We start from the raw sequence: 20,872 nt of genomic DNA, 5'->3' as shown, positions 1-20,872 counted from the left end.
TCATAAACTGTGACCAAAATATCTGGGAAAGAGTCAAAAGAATGAAGACATATAGGATCATTAGCACTGCTTAGGAAAAGAAAAGTCCTTAGATTGTTTATAGTCCAGCTGCCAAGATTTATAGATAACAAATCTGAAGCTCAGAGAAATTAAACACTTGTCAAAATTTTCAGAATTTATAAATATCAGAGGTAAGCTAAGAATTCAGATCCATCCTACTCTTGATTCAGCATTTGTACTTCCATTAGATGCAGTCTCTCAATAAAAAAATATATTTATTCATTCAATAGAAGCTGGTTGAGAAGCACAGAAATTATAGCAGTGAATGAAAAAAAGACAGATGCAGTCCCTACTCTAATGAAAAAGTGTGTTAGTCGCTCAGCCACGTCTGACTCTTTATGACCCCATGGACTGTAGCTCGCCAGGCTCCTCTGTCCTTAGGATTCTCCAGGCAAGAATACTGGAGTGGGTTGCCATTCCCTTCTCCTGGGGATCTTCCTGACCCAGGGATCAAACCTAGGTTTCCCACATTACAGGTAGATTCATTACCATCTGAGCCACCAGGATACCTAGATACCTAAGTGCCTACATTCTAATGGAGCTTACATTCATATGTGAGAGCAAAAAAATACAAGAATCATATAAAATAAATTAATATATATGATATGTATCCAGTGGTGATAAGTGCTCTGGAAAAAATAAAATAGGGTAAAGGGATTAGGAATTAAAAAAAATACTATTTTATATCAAGTGGTCAATCATGAGGTGAAATGTGGGCAGACATCTGAAGAAAGAAATGGAGGTAAGTCATATAATTATCCAGAGGTAAAGTATTTCAGGAAAAGAAAAGAGAAAGAGAAAACACGCTAGGAAAAGAATCCTTTATTGCTTGTTCAAGAGTCATCAAAAAAGCCAGAGAGGCTACAGAGAGTTTTTAAGTCTAAAAAACTGGAATAACTGAGTAGCTATTTATTAAAATGGAGACGACAGTGGGAGAAGCAAGTCTGGAGCAGAGCATGAAGGATGCAGTATGAGACATGGTAAATTTCAGATGTACCATACTGGACTTCCATCAATAGCTATAGAAAATCTTTCTCTTTCTCGCCTCTCGTCCCTTACTCTCTCTCTCTCACCTCCAGGGCTTTGACCTAATGTTAGCATTTGCCCCTCTTCCCACCATAACCACCATTAACACTCTGCTAAAATACAGCCAGCTGAAATATTAGCTCCAAAGGATCCCTTTCCTGACTAGGTAAAGTAGGGTAACATCTTGTGTTTCCCTTCAAAGTATTTGTGGCACATATAATTATTTGTTCAACTTCTATCTCTCTGCCTGTTAGACTGTAAGCTCCATGAGGATAGCTTTATATCCCTGTCATCATTACACCCTTAACTCTTACTACACAGTGGGCATTCAGGATGTAGGCATTGAGTTGATTTTAATACCTATTTTAGCTTCACGATTTTTATGCAAAATTAAGGAAAGAATGAAATCATCTGATTACTGATGCATTATCATTTTTAAAACTCCAAACTCTAGATTTTTAAAAAAACAGTTTTAACAATTTCTAATATACTTTAAAAGTGCTGACTAAAGGAAAAAAGTACAAAAGAAACTTAGAAGTTTGTTTTATTTCTGAATAATGCAGGACACAGAGAAATGAAATGTAAGGAACTGCTGGTGTACCTGAAGAAGGAAGAAAAAAGAGAAGCAAAATTTTTTCATTCGTCATATTCTGCTCAAATTCTTATACACAAACCCCTATTTCCACCAGGTGGTTTTCAACAATGTAGAAGCACTGCTCTTTTCCATGAATACTAATATTAGTACACCTAAAATAAATCACTGACAGGTAAGATGACAAAACATATGTTTTCTATATAAGACATGGTGCCTGTCTGCATTCAGCTTACAAGCTAGTATGTCAGAAAGATTTAAAATGAACACAAAAATAAACCCATAAAATTGGCAACTCACTTCATCTTCCAAGCTTGTAGGTTCTGTTTTCTGAAGATCTGAACCTAAATGTTAAGTATATTGCCAAGGTCTACAAACATGTGGCACTGGTTTCCACCAGGAAGTCACAAGCTCTTTTCCTAACAATGCTAATATCTCCAAATGCACTAATAGATTTCTCATTAGAAGAGTCTGCTGCTCAAAAAATAAATAAATAAATAAGGCATATAAATACTTAATATATCTTTCTCTTGGAGAATAAAGATACATATTCACTTCTAAAGATTTTGAAGACAATAAAACCTTTTAACTGTACTGAACCCACTGTTGCACAGAAAATGGATTAATTGTTCATAATTAACAATAAATCCATTTTCACACAAACCAGCTATTAAAATCTCATATGACACTCATGTGTATCCACAGGCTTTAAGAAATGCTGGCTTCAACTATAGCCATGATTTGCATAGTTTGACATACAAACTTTTATTTTCATCCTTTATTAAAATAAAGAAATAAATGAAAGGCAAAAATATAGCTATTCATTGAATCAACTGAAAAAATCTTGAACAGCTGAATAAGAGAGGAAGTCCTAAAGGCTAGGACACTGAAGTAAATAACACATACTGGCCTCAACTATTATTATTAACAGTTTAATTTATCCTGAATTTTATTTCCAAGCACAATTAAAATACATCTATATCACCCTTGGAGATATTCTGACTTTGATCTGGTATGTACCCTTTTGGATAATTATTTTCAAATATAGTGTTCATTATAATTACCTGGAATGGTCATTCAAAATGCAATTTCCTGGGATTCAACCAAAGTTACTGAATCACAATTCATCGGTGTAAGATTCAAGATTTTGCATTTTTTAGCAAACAGCCTATGTGTCCACCAACAGAGGAATGGATAGAGAAGTTGTAGTATATATACATACAATGGAATACCACTCACCCATGAAGACTAATGAAAGTTTGCCATCTGCAACCACGTATTAGTGAATACTACAAAAAGAAACAGATTCACAGCTATAGAGAACAGACTAGTAATGATCAGTAGGGAAAAGGAAGTGGGGAGGGGTATATAGGGGTGGGAATTAAAGAGTACCAACTATTATATATAAAACAAGCTACAAGAACATATTGTACAAACAGGGAATGTAGCCAATATTTTATAACTATAAATGAAGTACAACCATTAAAAATTATGAATCACTATATCATACATGTGTAACTTACATAATATTATACATCAACCACACTTCAAATTTTTAAGACTAGAAACACCCTAGATGATTCAAGAAATTCTGTCTCTAAAACTTTAATCTCTTTGGGTCAAAACCATTATTTCAGGTGCTTTCAGATAACAGGAGTTGTCTCCTATCATAACTCCAGATTGTCTAAATCCATCTGCTTATGCTGATTAAGCTCAATAAAGGAGAAAGTCTAGATTAGCCATTCCAGGTGTTTTACACTAAGAAGATAATATTTCCTCTAATATATTGGCTTCTTCTTACTCCATACACCCAAAACAAAAGAGAAAAAGTAACACTCTGACACTCTCTTTTAAATCATTGGCAAGAAACTACATGTCTCTTTTTGCCATCAGAAGAGAGTATTTTTCCACTTTCAAAAGGAATTTAAGTTTCCCCTCCATATAGTATCCATTCAGACTCTAGCTTTGACACTGATGGTTTAGGTTGCCTTTAGGAACTAAATTTCCAGTTAGTCTCTGTCAAAAATACCTGCTGGAACAGTATGAAATGTGTCCAAGCAGAACCTTCTATGCCTCCAATCCTACTACACTGTTTCATTCTGCTATTTAAACTCTATTACGTTAACTCTGAATACATTTTATTTCTCCTGTTTGATCCTTCTGTTTATCCTTTGATATACCCACCAGTGTGAGCATTTAGTATAAGGTGAAGTGACAGTTGATCAGTTGTATCCAGTCTTTGTAACCCCATGGACTGTAGCCCGCCAGGCTCCTCTGTCCATGGAATTCTCCAGGCAAGAATACTGGAGTAGGTTACCATTCCCTTCTCCAGGGGATCTTCCCGACCCAGGGATCCAATTCAGGTCTCCTGCATTTCAGGTAGATTACCATCTGAGCCACACACACTGATTAGTAGAATATGGAAAAACTGTATTAGCAACAAAATGAACTAAATCATTCTGAAGTAACTGAGAGAAATGGCTCTCAAGATTTGACTAAGAAACAAGTACAAATTATTTTCTAATTAATTTATCCAGTTACACACTACTACTAGTAAGAATAATTCAAAGAGCACAAAACTGACAATGGCTGAACTTCAAAAGGCAAACATTAGACTGCGCAATATTTTTTTTAGATTGCAAAATTTGAACTCAGTAAATTGTGCTTGTTAGAGACAGTGACCCCAAAGGAAAGCTCACAACTGAAGGTATAATCTCACTGGGGGAAAAATAATTGATTTGCAATCAAAACGTCTTTGAAGAGATAAGGTAGAAAAGATTTTGATGAGAAATTTTCAGTAGATAAAAATTTGAATTAAAAAAATTAAAAATTATTTAACTTAAGTATAGGACAGATTGACTAAGATACCTTTTAAAAGAAAACTTTTCAGTATTGATTTAATTCTGACCAAAAAAAAAAAAAACTTATAAATTACAATATAAAGTCAACATTATCTTTAGAGTTAAAGTCGGGATGTCAAATACTTACTGGGTTAAAATGTCAGGGTAAAATCATCTTGCATCTATACACTAAATATTGCAATGAGTGTTTTCTAGAACAAAATGTCACAAGGTTTTAAAATAGAAACTTAAAATGATCTAATTGAGCATGCAGTTCCATATGGCAGAATGAGTGCATTGACCTCTTCTTCCTTTAAAGACCTCTTGAAATGAGAGTGTGAGTGTATGTGTGGAGAAAGGGAAATTTATATGTATAAGAAATGAAACTACATATATATACATACATATATATGTGTGTATATACACATATAGAGGGAAAAGAGAGAGGGAAATATATATGTATAAATGGATAAGGAATGAAACTATATATACACATATATACAGAGAGGGGAGAGAAGGAATTTTATATACATACATGGATAAAAAATGAAACTACAACAATAACATAAAATAAGAATGAGAAATGGGGTCTATATTTCCTTCATCACTCTAAAACAAAAAGGAAACTTTCATATCAGGCAGTAATTCAGATGAGAAGTCCAGAGAAATCTCTCCGTTTAGAATAGAAGAAGATGCTGGATAGAATTGTTTTAATTTTCTTATAAGTTTGTAAGAGTGAAAAAAATAGAAAACCTCAGAGGGTAGAAATGAAGAGGAAACAAAAATCCAGAGAGGTAAACAAGCTCTGAGGTTGGTATTTATCACAGGGATAAACCTACCAATCCATGGTGGCCTAAGACTTAGATTTTTACAGAAGATACACTTGGGCCACATTCAAAGTGGAAAAGAAATATTGGTCCCTGAAAACATGACAGATCGGTTTGAGACACTGGAACAAATACAGGAAAATCCAAAGGCAATGAAAAACAATTAAAAATAACTCATAAGGGGAAGGAGATGGTGAGAAACCTGTATCCTTTGGTCTTAAATCTTAGATGGATGGGGAAAAAATGAGGGGGAACAAAAGATGTCCTCCTGGAGAATTCCTAAATGCAAGCCTACACTCATACTGGTTTGAGGCCAGAATTTATGCTACCCATATAAACTCAAAACTAAAAGTGTAGCTTAAAGTGGTCCCAGCATTGTAAAGCCCCAAGAACTTGCAAAGAGCCAACTCACTGGAAAAGACACAGATGCTGGGAAAGATGAAGGGCAAGAGAAGGGGGTGGCAGAGGATGAGATGGTTAGGTAACATCACCAACTCAATGGACATGAGTTTAAGCAAACTCCTAGAGACAGAGAAGGACAGAGAAGCCTGGCATGCAAAGAGTTGGATACAACTTAAGAGACTGAACAACAAGGAACTGTCAGAAGAAAACACTAAAACCTCTTTGCAAGAATGCACCAACAAACCAGGCCTCAAATAATCTCTCCAAGGAATATGAGCTGACAATTATTTAAAAATCACTAAAAACCTGTAAAAGCAGATGGCTAACAAACACATGAAAAGATGCTCAACATCACTCATTATCAGAGAAATGCAAATCAAACCACAGTGAGGTACCATTACACACCGGTCAGGATGGCTGCTATCCAAAAGTCTACAAGCAATAAATGCTGGAGAGGGTGTGGAGAAAAGGGAACCCTCTTACACCATTGGTGGGAATGCAAACTAGTACAGCACTATGGAAAACAGTGTGGAGATTCCTTAAAAAACTGGAAATAGAACTGCCATATGACCCAGCAATCCCACTCCTGGGCATACATACATACTGAGGAAACCAGATCTGAAAGAGACATGTGCACCCCAATGTTCATTGCAGCACTGTTTATAATAGCCAGGACATGGAAGCAACCTAGATGCCCATCAGCAGACAAATGGATAAGGAAGCTGTGGTACATATACACCATGGAATATTACTCAGCCGTTAAAAAGAATTCATTTGGATCAGTTCTAATGAGATGGATGAAACTGGAGTCCATTATACAGAGTGAAGTAAGCCAGAAAGATAAAGACCAATATAGTACACTAATGCATATATATGGAATTTAGAAAGATGGTAATGATAACCCTATATGCAAAACAGTAAGAGACACAGATGTACAGAACAGACTTCTGGACTCTGTGGGAGAAGGTGAGGGTGGGATGTTCAGAGAGAACAGCATTGAAACAAGTATACTATCAAGGGTGAAACAGACCACCAGCCCAGGTTGGATGCATGAGACAAGTGCTCAGGGCTGGTGCACGGGGAAGACCCAGAGGGATGGGATGGGGAGGGAGGTGGGAAGGGGGATCGGGATGGGGAACACATGTAAATCCATGGCTGATTCATGTCAATGTAGTGGCAAAAACCATTACAATATTGTAAAGTAATTAGCCTCCAACTAATAAAAATAAATGAAAAAAAAAAGACAAAAAAGAAATTAAAAAATAAAATATAAACCTGTAAAAGCCAATTACCATAAGCAAGAATCAGCGAAAACAACAAACTCCAAATAACTGTACAAATTCCACAAATATCAGGATTATTATGTACAAACTATAAAATAATTTAAAAAATAAAGGAAGGGTAGAAAGCATAATGAAAAACAACAGCACTATCAAATGTGACCAGACAGATTTCCCAAGGGAACCAAATGGAATATCCACAAATATTACATATAATCATTAAAATTAAAAATAGAAGGCTAAATGATAGGTTGGATATAGCTGCAGAAATAATTAGTAACAGACAATAGAACTGAAAAAATTAACTAGAGTGAAACATAGAGTGGTAAGTATTAGAATGTACAAAAGATATTAAGAGAGAAAAATACATCAAATCAGAGTTCCTGACTCTATTCAATATTCTATAATAATTTATGTGAGAAAGAATCTTTTAAAAAAGGATGAATATATATATACGTATAACTGAATTGCTTGCTCTATACCTGAAACACAATACTGTAAATCAACTATACTCCAATAAAATGTTTTAAATGAGATCAGAAACTTAAAAAAAAAATTGGAATTCCCAGAGGAGAAGATAGCAAGAATAAAAGAGATACACTGTTTGAAGAATTAATGGCAGAGAATGTTTCCCATAAATGCATCTTAAATGAAAATTATACTTGAGGGTTCATTCTAGGAGGGGAATAAAAAGGAATACAAAAAGGAATATGACATAAGACACAAGAAATAGCAACAGCCAAGTATTACCAAAACAGAAAAGCAAAAAAAAAAAAAAAGATAAAAAGAATTTATCTCTCATAATAAAAGAGAATCCATTTGATCTTGACACTTAGAATACATTTATGTATAATTCTTTGGTCTTCAGCCTTAGAGGATCCAAACAAGATAATTTCCACAGTTACTTACATTAGTTGCTTTATTTCCTATCCAGTTCAATGTAGTCAGGTTATTCACTTGTAGTAAGTTAGGTTAACTTGTTAGGTATGCCCCACTTTTAGAAAGTTTCAGTTAGGCCACTTTACTTTTACCAAAGATTGCCTGTTTTCACTAACCTAAAGAAATCTGAGGGTTTCCCAGGTGGCTCAGTGGTAAAGAATCTGCCTGCAATGTGAGAGACCTGGGCTTGATCCCTGGGTCAGGAAGATCCCCTGGAGAAGGAAATGGCCACCCACTCCAGTACTCTTGCCTAGAAAATTCCATGGATGGAGGAACCTGGTGGGCTATAGTCCATGAGGTCACAAAGAGTCAGACACGACTGAGCAACTTCACTTTCTTTCTTTCTTAACCTAGCAGAGTCTACATTTCCGCAGTTGGAAATAACCTCGAAAGTTACATCCCATGGCAAAAATCACTGCACACATTTGTGACTCAGTAAAACACTCCATGAGACAGGACTACTTCCCTGGGTGACTGCTTTCAGAAATCCTTGGGAACAATTCCTTGAGAGCCCTTTTAACCAATACTCGGTCCCCACTTCAGCCAATTCAACTCTGTCATTATGTGTATCTCTTTTCATTCATACTGATTGCTACTGCCTCTTATCAATTTCTATACAACCTGAACATGGGAAGAAATTCTAGACAGCAATTGCAACCATCTGCAAATAACAACGTAAATAAACTTGCTATAACTCTCTTCAATACAGTGTGCTATTTTTTTTTCCTCTGGGAAGGCAATCAGACCCGTCTATAAAAAGAAAACTTAGAGAACTTAGGAACTTAGTTAACTGAGGAATGTTAGGAAACATGGTCCTGGATGGCTGCTCTGATGATGCATTTTTGTGAAAAAGTCTAGCTTTTGATTCTGCTCAAGCCTCTCTCTGAAATCTTGGAGTCTCCAGTACAAGATCGGCTTTCTTCAAAGTTTATTACAACCATCACTCCTTCTTTTCTCAAATATCAACTGTCATACATTGAGTTATCTAGAAGAAAAACCTTAGAGAAGAACTATTATTGTTGTTCAGTAGCTAAGTTATCTCCAACTCTTCTGCGACCCCATGGACTATAGCCCACCAGGTTCTTTTGACCACGGAATTTCCCAGGTAAGAATACTGGAGTGGGTTGCCATTCCTTTTCCAGGGGACCTTCCCAACCGAGGGATCAAACCCGTCTTCTGCGTTGCAGTCAGACTCTTTACCACTGAGCCACTTGGGAAGACCAAGAGGAGGATTAGCACGTCAGTCAAGTCGCTCAGTCGTGTCTGACTCTCTGCGACCCCACGGACTGTAGTCTACCAGGCTCCTCCCATGGGATTTTCAAGGCAAGAATGAATATTGGAGTGGGTTGCCATTTCCTTCTCCAGAGGATCTTCCCCACCCAGGGATCGAACCCAGGTCTCCTGCATTGTAGGCAGACGCTTTACCATCTGAGCCACCAGGGAAGAGGGGGATTAGTGTCATACAATTTATTAAGTTCTCTGAGGAATAACCAGTAGCAGATCAGAGAAACAAGATGGGGGATGGACAGGCACTGTGAGAGAACATGTTGGATTATCCCCTACCAGACAAACGGGGGATGAGAGGAGGGCTTCAAGGTGAGCTGCTCGGATGACCCAAGGGTAATGGTTCTGAGAAGGTTGCAAGTGTGAGATATAAGCTCCCTGAACCTGCATCAGATGCATGATGGGCACAAAAACCAAAATAATAGAAGAATTCCCGGATGACCTGTGTGGAGCAACAAGTCATCCACTTTTAGACCTCCAACATCTTCTTGTATCCAGTAGATACTCAACAAAAATTAGCCAATAATGGTCAAACTATAATCAACCAAGTCTCAACTAACAAAAGAATGGAACCCCTTAACTAACTTTTAAATCAACTTCCCAAAGATATAACTAGATAACACAATCAGATAGCATTTCAAATTTAACTGGCACTTGCAATATGTATGAGTACAACAATGTCCATAATACAGATATCTTCCTCTAAATAATCCTGAAAGGTTAAATGCACCTCATAATATATTTTCATTTATTTCTACATAAATTAAGATGATATATGAGCTTCCTAAGAGAGCTTTGGTCTTAGAAATGTAAAACAAACTCTAATATCTGTTAAACCAAAAAAAAAAAGAGAGAGAGAAATTTAAGTGAGGTTAGAGCCATGATTTGCACTTTATCAAGATAAAGCTGGCTACTGCACATAGGGTTTAAATAATCACAATTCTATCCTAGAATGTACTTCCAATTTCTATTCATAGCTCTCTTATACTTACAGTAAACTGAAGATCTATCTTCTTTATTGCCAAATTTGAAAAAAAAAATAGATTAAAAAACAGTAAAATACTCTCTTTCAGCTTATAAATAAATATAGTTTTAAAATTCTTGCATTCATTTGCAACCTGTATGCCGAAAAATTCAAATTAAAGGGACTATTAATTAAAATGACACCCCAAGGAAAGGCAGTATCAAGCCATTCACCAGAACTCTACTGATGTGTAAGTAAAAGCTTAAAACAAACAAACAAACAAAAAAACTCCGCTCTCATAAGGGCCTTAAATTGCAGAGAGAGAGCAAGTAAATCAGAATCTGGTTGTGGTTATTAAGGCTATAAGCAGTAAATTAAATTTTAGATATATTTAAAAATTGACCTCTACCTTCTTTTATGGACAGAGATGGGACCCTTACCCATGCACTGTCAGTTTCCAGAACTTGTCACAGACCTGGCACATAGTGGTATCTCACTATATATTTCTTTAATCGATGCTATAAAAATCAAATATCTGTTGAGTCACATTACATACATGACTTTATTAGTCTTCTAATATAGAAGACTGCACATTTATTAAAGAGACAAGACAAACAGTACACACACACACGCACACAAAGGAAATAGTATCAAGCTTACAAGTACATATATACTCAAGTGCCATGTAGTATAATTCACATTTTAAAAGTCTAAGAAGGGACCTCCCTGGAGGCCCGGTGGTTAAGTTTCTACCCGCCAATGCAGGGGACATGGGTTTAGTCCCTGGTCTAGGAACTAAGATCCCACATGCCACGAGGCAACTAAGCCTCTGTTCCACACATGAGAAGCCCACACACCACAATTAGTAAAGCCTGTACACTGCTGAGTAGCCGCTATGCCATCACAGAAGACACTGCCTCTCCACTAGAGAAAGTCCATGTACCGCAATGAAGAGTCAGTGCAGCCAAAATAAGTCTAAGGAAAAATGGAAGAATATACATGCTAGAACTGTTCAGAAAGGCTTTATAGAAAGGAACTTGAAGACTTGTAGGGGAAGGAGAGGGTGGGATGAATTGATAGAGTAGCACTGAAACATATATATGACCATATGTAAAATAAACAGCCAGAGGGAATTTGCTGCATGATGCAGGGAGCTCAAACCTGGTGCTCTGTGACAATCTCAAGGAGTGGGATGGAGTGGGAGGTGTGTGGGGGTGTGTGTGTGTTGTGTGTGGGGGTGTGTATGTGTGTGTGTGTTAGTCACTCAGTGGCGTCCAACTCTTTGCTACCCCATGGAATCAAGCCCCAGAGGGAGGTTTGAGAGGGGGGATATATGAAAGTCCTATGTCTGATTCATGTTGATATATGGCAGAAACCAACACAATATTGTAAACCAATTATCCTCCAATTAAAAATAAACATTTTTTTAAAAAAGCAAAAAAGAAAAAGAAAAGAACTTGAAGGGTGAACCAGATTTGGAATGAGAAGGAGGGATGATTTGAGAAATCCATGGAAATGCTTGATTATGACCCACCAACTGGAAAAAGTATCCGTGCAATCTACCCTCCTCACTGCTACAAGAGTGATGTTTCTAAAGTACAAATATATACCCTTTTGGACCCCCCCCCATCATTTTCCATCCTCACAACTCCTATATTTGCCCTAATGCACCAAGATCATTTGCACTGAACCCTTCACTTTCCTCAAGCAGCACATGCCATCTGGTGAGTCTGTTCTCTCACCAAGTCCTAGCACTAAGACCTCCTGGAGACTACATTGCAAGAATCAAGCTAAATATGCCTCATTAGTGAGACCTTCACTTACCTTCCCACAGGAGATTTGACCCTGTCCCCAAGTGGCCCCTTAGTATTCTGTCATTATCCTATTATAGCACCTATACTATGTCAGAGCATTAAACTGTTTAGAGGCGTATCTCATATTAGATTGCAAGCATCACAAGGATTCATTTTTTAATCTTTAACAAGAGAATATATAAGTGTTTATACAAGTGTTACTTATACAAGTGCTTATAGATGTCTGATAAACAAAGAGATAACTGAAGGAAAGTAACAGAGAGAAACAAGACTAGCCGAAGAAAAGCGTTTGTATTAGAGACAGAACAAACAGGGGCATGTATTATGGAAAGTTCTGAATTTCAGACTCAGAAGTTTAGACTATTTGGGCATTCTAAACCAAAAGCATAGAAAGATAAAGGGAGAGAAAAATAAGAGGGTAGCAATGCACTGTGGAAACTCCAGAGAAAAAAGACACCAAAGGATGAGAGAGGAGGCTGATGCAATTGAATTTTAAAAGCTTACAAGAAAAGACTCCCGTGCCCATTATAGACCACTGGATTGTGGTCAAAGGAACTGTACCACTTGTGAATTGAACTCCAGTTTAAAGAATCAATGGCATTTCTGTGAGAAAATAAGACATAAGAAATGCATTTATTTTCACTTCCTTCTGAAATAAGAAGTTGGCAATGAGCTTTTCAAAATGCATAAATTTACAGAGATAAAGAGAATAGGAAATGAGACAACAGACATGAAATTGTAGATGCCAGAAAGCAAAAGGATAAACAGTAACTGATCTAGAACACTTAATGAAGCAATTGAAAAAAGCAACCAAATTCTTCTTGCAGAATCTTCAGAAGTGTCAGGAATTACCAGCACTGAGTACTTCTTGAAGTAAAGGGCTAAAACAGAAGAAACTTGCTGAAAACCTATCCGAGAACCATTTAGAACCTTAGATCCCTTCCCCAGTGCTATGTACCAGACAGCTGTCCCGCCCCACTAGCAGAAAATCAGAATTTATTCGCTGCATGGAAAAATGGGTTTGGGGGATGAGAAGCCAGAAAAAGGTGAGAGTGAGATACCATAAAGTAAAACATAGAAAATAAGTGAACATTTGCACACCTCAGGCCTCTTCACCAACTACCAGAACACCAGACAGGCTTGTACCTTTCAGGAAAAGTACTGGAAAAGTCCTTCTCTGCAGAATGTGATCAGCCCCCCCCCAATTAAACAACTCTGCCACAACACCTACTGTGAAGCCCATGATTAGCAAGTCACATTCAAGGGTTCTCTCCAGGTTTTAATGCCCCAGTTTAAATACAAGCAGACAATCAAAGATCACCAAACATCTGATGAATGTGTCTGTAAGACAGACCATAAAAACACAAGCACAAGAACGTGGATGCAGCAGAGATCAAATAGGGAAAAGGAAACTTCAAAAAATAATCATTGGGAGGCTCTGCCAGATGAGAACATATTGCATTAATAAAACAAGAAGATTTCATAAATTTGGTTCAAAGAACAAAAATGATCTAAAACATGATGACAAAAATCAAAGGCTGAGCAGAAAGACTGTAAGATGAAGTGAGAAAACCACTCATATGGTAGAACAAAAAGAGATGGAATCTAGAAAGAAAACCTAAGAAAATCAGATGACCCATCCTGCAGGTCCAATATCTGAAAAACAGAATTTCTGGAAAGATTAGAAAAAACAGAGGAAAGAAGATCATTAATAAAATAATTTAAGGCACCTTTCTAAACTTGAAGGGCACGTGTTTCCAAACTTAAAGAGCTTGCTCAAGTACCCAGCCAATGCATAAATACACACACCAAAAAAAAAAAAAAACCAAAAAAATCATTATAAAATTCTAAAATAGTAATGAAAATATCTTACAAGCTTCCCAGAGGAAGAATGAAGGAGTTGGAGGGGAATAGATTATATACAAAAGATCAGGAATTATTAATATAAGGACACAGAACTCTATAGCTAGAAAACAGTAGAAAATGCCTTCAAATTTCTGAGGAAAAATATTTTCAAACTTACAATTCTATACTCAGCCACACAAATAAGCATGAAGTAATTTAAAGACAGGAAAAATCTCACAAAATGTACCTCATATAAATCTTTTATAAAGAAGTTACTGGATGTTTCTCCAAGTATAAGAATCAATAAGAAGGAAGAGATAGGACACAGGAAATAAGAGCTCCAACTCAAGAGACAGGTAAAAAGGAATCCCCAGTATGACTGAAAAGAAAGATCCTAGGAAAAGAATTTTAAACCAGGGATAAAGAGCAATGAGTCTACAATGGAAGATCTGCCATATCAGAAAGCTACTGAGATGTCATCAAGTAGATAAAATACAAAAGAACGCCTGATGAGAATGTACTGAGACAAATTTGACATTGTTAGAGAGTTTGGATTTAAATTAGTGATTGGTACATAAAATAGCCAGCAAATGAAGAAAAGTGAAGTATTAACTGAAAGGAAAACAAAAAAATCAATGGGACTATTCAGTTCAGTTTAGTTCAGTCCCTCAGTCGTGTCCGACTCTTTGCGACAGCATGGACTGCAGCATGCCAGGCCTCCCTGTCCATCACCAGCTCTCGGAGATTGCTCAAACTCATGTCCATCAAGTCGGTGATGCCATCGAGCCATCTCATCCTCTGTCGTCCCCTTCTCCTCCTGTCTTCAATCTTTCCCAGCATCAGGGTTTTATCCAATGAGTCAGTTCTTTGCATCAGTCAGTCAGTTCAGCCGCTCAGTTGTATCTGACTCTGAGACCCCATGGACTGCAGCACACCAGGCTTCCCTGTCCTTCACCAACTCCCAAAGCTTGCTCAAACTCACGTCCATCGAGTCGGTGATGCCATCCAACCAGCTCATCCTCTGTTGTCCCCTTCTCCTCCTGCATTAAATCTTTCCCAGCATCAGGGTCTTTTCCAATGAGTCACTTCTTTGCATCAGGTGGCCAAAGTCTTGGAGCTTCAGCTTCAACATTATTCCTACCAATGAATATTCGTTGACTGGTTTGATCTCCTTGCAGTCCAAGGGACTCTCAAGAGTCTTCTCCAGCACCACAGTTCAAAAGCATCAATTCTTTAGCGCTCAGCTTTCTTTATGGTCCAACTCTCACATCCATACATGACTACTGGAAAAATCATAGTTTTGACTAGACAGACCTTTGTTGGCAAAGCAATGTCTCTGTTTTTTAATATGCTGTCTAGGTTGGTCATAACTTTTCTTCCAAGGAGCAAGCGTCTTTTAATTTCATGGCTGCAGTCACCATCTGCAGTGATTTGGGAGCCCAAAAAAATAGTCTGTCACTGTTTCCCCATCTATTTGCCATGAAGTAATGGGACCAGATGACACGATCTTTGTTTTTTGAATATTGAGTTTTAGGCCAGCTTTTGCACTCTCCTCTTTCACTTTCATCAAGAGGCTCTTTAGTTCTTCTTCATTTTCTGCCATAAGGGTGGTGTCATCTGCATATCTGAGGTTATTGATATATCTCCCGGCAAGCTTGATTCCAGCTTGTGCTTCCTCCAGCCCAGCATTTCTCATGATGCACTCTGCATATAAGTTAAATAAGCAGGGTGACAATATACAGCCTTGACATGCTCCTTTCCTGATTTGGAACCAGTCTGTTGTTCCATGTCTGGTTCTAACTGTTGCTTCTTGACCTGCATACAGATTTATCAGGAGGCAAGTAAGGTGGTCTGGTATTCTCATCTCTTTAAGAATTTTCCACAGTTTTTTGTGATCCACACAATTAAAGGCTTTGGTGTAGTCAATAAAGCAGAAATAGATGTTTTTCTGGAACTCTCTTGGTTTTTCGATGATCCAACAGATGCTGGAAATTTGATGGGAACATTAAAAGTAGTTAAATTATACTACATAGCTTAGCTGTATATGAGGTTTACATAGACAGACAGACAGACAGACACACACACACACACACAAATATTGATTTGACCTAATTTACAATGTACCCTTATTCAGAAGAAAAGTTCCTACTGTTTAGTCACTATGTCATGTCCATCTCTTTTGCAACCCCATGGACTGTAGCCCACCAGTCTTCTCTGTCCATGGGATTTCCCAGGCAAGAGTAGTGGAGTGGGTTACCATTTCCTTCTCCAGCGGATCTTTCCCACCCACACATTGAACCCGAGTCTCCTGTATCTCTTGCAACTGGCAGGCAGATTCTTTTCCATTGAGCCACCAGGGAGGCCCCTCTGAATCCTTATTTTTCTTCTGAATCCTTATTCTTCTTCTGAATCCTTGTTGAGAAGAAGAGTGTAGAAAGCAAAAATGAGTACATGTGTATTTGGGGAAGAAGTTCCTATGAAAGAGGGTAATATCTCCATCTTCTGGAGTAGGAAATTAATAGACAATCCTTTTAAAAAGACAAAGAAGATATGAAGTATATGTAGAAGTGTGTTACTCTGTGATAAAGAGATAGATAAGAAAAATTAAAAACATTAGCCATCACAGTTAAAACTGGTAACTTCTGGTGAGCAAGAGATAACACAAAGAAGGGTCAAAAGACCACTGTAGTCCTGAACTTGTAGAATGATCTGAAGCATTAAACAATGCATATTATAACTCAGATTTTAAGAATAAAAACGTAATTAAAAATGACTAACAGAAACAAGTATGTGTCTAAATCTATAACCTATAACAGAACATTGCTTGCACACCATCACTGGTAAAAACTAAACCATGACAGCGTCACTACTTCACTTGGAGGAATAAGAGGACTGTTAGATGCTCTCCTGTTATTCCTTTTTCCTCTAGCCTCCTCTTCTCTGTCCTCCCACAACTATATATCCAAAAACCAAAGGGAAAAAAGAAAAGTTACTGTTGTTGTTCAATCGCTAAGTGACTGCAACCCCGTGGACTGCAGCACGCCAGGCTTCCCCATCCTTCACTAATTCCAAGAGTTTGCTCAACTTCATGTCCACTGAGTCAGTCATGCTATCTAACCATCTCATCTTCTGTTGCCCTTTTCTTCATTTGCCTTCAGTCTTTCCCAGCAGGCGGGTCTTTTCCAGAGAGTCAGCTCTTCACATCAGGTGGCCAAAGTATTGGAGCTTCAGCATTAGAACTTCCAATGAATATTTGGGGTTGATTTCCTTTAGGATTGACTGGTTTGATCTCCTTGCAATCCAAGGAACTCTCAAGGGTCTTCTCTAGCACCACAATTCATATGTTTATTTTTCAGTGCTCAGCTGTCTTTAATGTTCAAACTCTTACACATCTATATGTGGCTACAGGAAAAGCCATAGCTTTGATTATACAAACCTTTGTCATCCAAGTCATGTCTTTGCTTTTTAATACGCTGTGTTTGTCATAGCTTTCTTCCCAAGAAGCAGGCATTTTAATTTTGTGGCTGCAGTCACTATCCACAGTGATTTTGGAGCCCAAGAAAATTAAATTTGTCACTGCTTCAACTTTTTCCTGTTCTACTTGCCATGAAGTAATGGGACTAGATGCTACGAACTTAGTTTTTGAATGCTGAGTTTTAAGCCAGGCTTTCACTCTAGTTTGATCTATGGTTCCTCTTCCTTTTCTAAATCCAGCTTGTACATCTGGAATTTCTTGGTTCACGTACTATTGAAGCCTAGTGTGAAAGATTTTGAGCATTACCCTGTTAGCATGTGAAATGAGCACAATTGTGCGATAGGCTGAACAATCTTTGGCATTGCCCTTCTTTGGGATTGGAATGAAAACTGACCGTTTCCAGTCCTGTGGTCTCTGTTGAGTTTTCCAAATTTGCTGGCATATTGAGTGCAGCACTTTAACAGCATCATCTTTTAAGATTTGAAATAGTTCATCTGAAATTCCATCATTTCCACTAGCTTTGTTCATAGTGATACTTCCTAAAGACCAACTTGATTTCACACTCAAGGATGTCTGGCTCTAGGTGAGTGATCACACCATCATGGTTATCCCAGTCATTAAGATCTTTTTTGTATAGTTCTTCTGTGTATTCTTGCTACCTCTTCTTTATCTCTTCCGCCTCTGTTAAGTTCTTATCATTTCTGTCCTTTATCACGCCCATCCTTGCATGAAAAGTCTTGAAGAGATCTCTAGTCTTTCCCATTCTATTGTTTTCCTCTACTTTACATTGTTCATTTAGGAAGACTTTCTCATCTCTCCTTGCTATTCTCTGGAACTCGGCATTCAGTTGGGTGTATCTTTTCCTTTTTCCCTTGCTTTTCATTTGTCTTCTTTCCTCAGCTATTTGCAATGTCTCCTCAGACAATCACTTTGCCTTTTTGCATTTTTCTTTTTCTTTGGGATGGTTTGGGTCACCGCCACCTGTACAGTGTTATGAACCTGTCTCTATAGTTGTTAAGGCACTGTCCACCAGATCTAATCCCTTCAATCTATTCATCACATCCACTGCATTACCATAAGGGGTCTGATTTAGATCATACCTGAATGGCCTAGAGGTTTTCCCTAGTTTCTCAATTTTGCAATAAGGAGCTATGATCTGAGCCACAGTAGCTATAGGTCTTCTTTTTGCTGACTGTATACAGTTTCTCCATCTTTGGCTGCAAAGAATATATTCAAAGACTTCTATATTGACCATCTGGTGATGTCCATGTGTAGAATCATCTCTTGTGTTGTTGGAAGAGGGTGTTTGCTGTGACCAGTGTGTCCTCTTGACAAAACTCTGTTAGCCTTTTCCCTGCTTCATTTTGTACTGCAAGACTAAACTTGCCTGTTACTCCAGGTATCTCTTGACTTCCTACTTCTGCATTCCAATCCCCTATGATGAAAAGGACATTTTTTTTGGGGGGGGGGGGAGTGTTAGTTCTAGAAGTCTTATAGATCTTCATAGAACTGGTCAGCTTCAGCTTCTCCAGCACCAGTGCTTGAGGAACAGACTTGGATTACTGTGATGTTGAATGGTTTGCCTTGGAAACAAACTGAGATCATTCTGTTGTTTTTGAGACTGCACCCAAGTACCATATTTTGTTTTGTTGACTATGTGGTTTATTCCATTTCTTCTAAGGGATTCTAGCCCACAATAGTAGATACAATGGTCATCTGAATTAAATTTTTCCATTCCTGTCCATTTTAGTTTACTGATTTCGAAGAGGTCAATGTTCATTCTTGCCTCCTCCTGTTTGACCACGTTCAATTTACCTTGTTTGATTCACAGACCTAACATTCCAAGTTCCTATGCAATATTGTTCTTTAGAGCATCAGACTTTACTTTCATCATCACACACATCCACAACTGAGCATCATTTGTCCGGTGGCCCAGCCTCTTCATTCTTTCTGGAGCTATTAGTGACTGCCCTCCACTCTTCTCCAGTAGCATACTGGACACCTTCTCACCTGGGGAGTTCACCTTTCAGTGTCATATCTTTTCACCTTTTCATACTGTTCATGGGGTTCTTGCAGCAAGGATATTGGAGTGGTTTGCCATTCCCTCCTCCAGTGGATCCTATTTTGTCAGAACTCTCCACTATGACCCGTCCATCCTGGGTGGCCCTTCACAGCATGGTTCATAGTTTGATTGAGTTATGCAAGCCTCTTCGCCAAACATGGCTGTGATCCATGAAGCGTAAGTTATTTCCAATTTTTAATCCTTATGTAGCACAAAATTTTAAGGCCAAAACAACTTCTTGTCTTGAGATAATTATTCCAAGACATAAAGTAAAAATATGATATAAATTACAACTAACTTGACAAAATCATTTAAGTGTTTATTGATTCCTATATATACCAACCACATTAAGCACAATATTTATTTGTATTATATATATAATTACTGCAAACCCAGGTATATGAAAGCCACTCTTCCACCTGAAGAGAACAAAAAGCAGGTCCACAAATGTCCACAGCTACACCTTCTCATAAAGTCATTACTTCTTTCCCCTTCTTCCCAGAGGCATTTCATGCCTCCAGCTTTGACAATTTGTGGGCTTCATTTCATGGAGGCACCAATACATTTAGCTTTCATGACAGCTATGTGTCATATTCATTATCTGAATTGGGTCTGATTTCCCCAAGGGCTGAATGTCACTTTTGGCCTTTGGCTTAATTCTTGGAATGCTGGCATTGTGTTGAGTAACTGCTAAATCATTCCCAGGAGATGTCGCATTGACTGGTCACTGTTTCCACCTTTTCCTCTCACCTCCCCTTTCCTCCTCTCCTCTTTTCTCTCTACTTTTCCCTACCTTTTCCCCTTCTGTTGCTTCTTCTTCATCTTCCCCACCCCCAACACACACATTAATGAATATTCACTCCTCAAATATTTTGGGGTAGTCTCTTCCATATTTCACATATGTCTTAGAACAAAGACCACTACAAAACTGAGAAACAAGTAACTCTTATCCCTTCCTTTAACAAATGAGAAAAACAAAACAGAAAGAAAATGTCTTGCTCAAAAATTATAACCCAGGATTTTTAATTTCCAGTCTAGTACTTTATCTCATGCTACCTATCTTGTTTTTTGCAAAAGGTATTTTGAGAATATGTTTTATACTCACCATTGAGTAAGGAGGCTTTTATTGAATACATTATACTCCAAAACTTTAGTAACCAGCACACAGGAGATACTCAATAAATACTGATTGAATGAAAAGTTGAATATGTACTGAATTTCAACTACATGCAAAGTATTTTTCTAGGCATTAAAGATTTGACTAATGCATTAATGAAATTAAAATCTAATACATGGTGGATGATCATTCAATTACTTTAAAACATTCTGAAATGGAGTGGGGATTATTTTGAGTAATCTTTTATTTTTCTTTACTATTTTGCTTTTTTCCCCAAAATACCTAACTTGAAAAATAATGGTCAAATATGATCTTTGTGAACTTAACATATTAAGGAATACTTAA

The 20,872-nt window shown here is 37.6% G+C and overlaps 1 protein-coding gene and 1 non-coding gene across 14 annotated transcripts in view; both read right to left on the bottom strand.

Annotated features, from left to right (window-relative positions):
- The window catches only part of DLG2 (discs large MAGUK scaffold protein 2), a 2,236,304-nt gene that overhangs the window by 1,984,100 nt on the left and 231,332 nt on the right, over positions 1 to 20,872 (bottom strand). The window lies entirely within an intron of this gene.
- On the bottom strand, positions 9,338 to 9,409 carry TRNAC-ACA. The gene has a single exon. It is a non-coding gene; the product is annotated as a tRNA-Cys (tRNA).

Source organism: Cervus canadensis, chromosome 29 (assembly GCF_019320065.1).
Source record: "Cervus canadensis isolate Bull #8, Minnesota chromosome 29, ASM1932006v1, whole genome shotgun sequence".
Taxonomy (NCBI): domain Eukaryota; kingdom Metazoa; phylum Chordata; class Mammalia; order Artiodactyla; family Cervidae; genus Cervus; species Cervus canadensis.
Note: the sequence above shows the minus strand (reverse complement) of the source record. Positions and strands in the feature narration are given on the sequence as shown.